Source organism: Echinops telfairi, unplaced genomic scaffold, assembly GCF_000313985.2.
Source record: "Echinops telfairi isolate 266 unplaced genomic scaffold, ASM31398v2 ScPeMD7_18;HRSCAF=68, whole genome shotgun sequence".
Classification (NCBI taxonomy): Eukaryota; Metazoa; Chordata; class Mammalia; order Afrosoricida; family Tenrecidae; genus Echinops; species Echinops telfairi.
In genome coordinates, this window is record NW_022103915.1 from 88,379,479 (window position 1) to 88,380,352 (window position 874).

Sequence of the window (874 nt, forward strand, 5' to 3'; positions counted from 1 at the left end):
AGGATGGTACAGTGCTTCTCTCTGTGGTGCATAGGGTTGCTAGGGATTGGAGCCAACTCAATGGCACCCAACAACATACTCAAGCCCATAGTTTGTCTCCTGTGGACTTGTTTTCATTTTCTTCAACTTCATTCAGAACATACACATGAGCAATTGGTTATCTGTTTCCACAGTCAGCCCTTGGCCTTGATTAAGCTGTTGATATTGAGCTTCTCTTATCATCTCTTTCCACAGATGTAGTCAATTTGAATTCTGTGTGTTCATCTTGGAGATCCATGTATACAGTTGCCATTTACATTGTTGGAAAAAATAGTGTTTCCTATGAAGAAGTCCTTTGTATTGCCAAATTCTACCATGCAATTTTCAGCTCCTTTTCTATTACCAAGGCCATGTTTTCAACTACTTCTCCTTCTTATTTCCTATTTTTGCATTCCAATTGCCAATACTTTTCAATGCATCTTGATCGCATGTTTCATCAATATAAGACTGAAGCTGTTAGAATTTGTCAATTTCTGCATCCTAGCTTTAGTTATTAGTGCATCAATATGAAGAAACGTGGACAATATTGACTGGATTTCCTTGTATTCAAATAGATCTTGTATCGCAGATTGCATACTTCTATATAGCTCTTGATGCATGTCATAATAAAGCAAGGAGATCATTAAATTGGTAAATATATGGCAATCCCAGACCACTATACATTTGGAACCCTCAAGGCAAGAGATCTGATCCAAAGTCCAATGACTGCCAATTCCACAACCTTGGGATAGTACTCATCTACTTCTCAAACAAAGGAGTCTTAAATCCAAGAGCTGCAGGTGAGTTTGAGATCACTTAGTGAGGTTTCCACTTTAAGTCCTTCCATTGTGGCCTA